Here is a 1121-nt window from a genome sequence, read left to right on the forward strand (position 1 = left end):
AAGAAACCCGAGAGAATGCTTTGTTTCGATGTGGCAAGAAAATTTGCTGAAAGAAAGGGCAATGACTAGAGTTTGTCTCTTCTTTGAAATATTTTTAATAGAAATTCTTGAGCTTATAAATTAGATGTATATCAAAAAATTTGCAAACTATTTCGATGCATAATAATTAAATTTGATATTGTATTTGCATTCTATAACACAAAATTCTATGACCCTTCTTCTTTTCATGGCATCCGGAAAACCTTTTTTTTTAAGATCCATCATCCCTAAAAAAATGTATACCTTACATCACTTGGAGCAATAAAAAATATACGATTCATTCTAAGTATGGGTACACATCTTTAAACAACAAAAATAATTATCACATCATCATGCATGTTATGACATATAGACAAATGTGAATCATTGTTTCCCATGTACACACACCCATTACATAGTTAACTAGAAAATAGTGATATATAATGACATAAGAAATAAATATATTGAATCAAAAACACCAATCATTACATGTAAAATCTATTTTCTCAGAAAGAATATCACATGAACCATTATCAAAATTGAATGACATATATAAAGAGTTCATAAGGATAGGGTGTGATGCTCCCCTACAATCCCCCAACGAGCTCTTTATCGAGTAGGAGTGTTAATATTTAACACAACCAAAAACTTCAACCCAAAAATTCAGAGTTTTGGTTAACCCGTTTGAGAAACAGGTCAAGTTCGAGTTTAAAACCATAACCCGATTGCAAATTTGGATCAGGTTTGGGTCAACCTGAAAACCTGACTTCAACCCGGAGCTGTCTCGTTCCTTCAACATCAATCCTTTCCATCGACACCTAACTCGTTCCTTTTTCTCTTCCAACATCGTTCCTAAGTTCCTTCTGTCTGGTCGGAAGTCATGACAACTCATCTCCTTTGATAACGCTCCTTCTGTCAAGTCGGAAGTCAGGAATCATGACAGGTCGCCTCATTTGAGGCTTTGAGACTTCGCGTTCGACATCGTTCTTTCTGTCGGGTCAGAATTCATTAGTCACAATAGCTCACCTTCTTTGAGGCTTCGTTGTATTCCTTCTGTTGAGTTGGAAGTCACAACAGCTTGTCGTTCGACAACGACGGGAGGG

Source organism: Dendrobium catenatum, unplaced genomic scaffold, assembly GCF_001605985.2.
Source record: "Dendrobium catenatum unplaced genomic scaffold, ASM160598v2 original_scaffold_209899, whole genome shotgun sequence".
NCBI lineage: Eukaryota > Viridiplantae > Streptophyta > Magnoliopsida > Asparagales > Orchidaceae > Dendrobium > Dendrobium catenatum.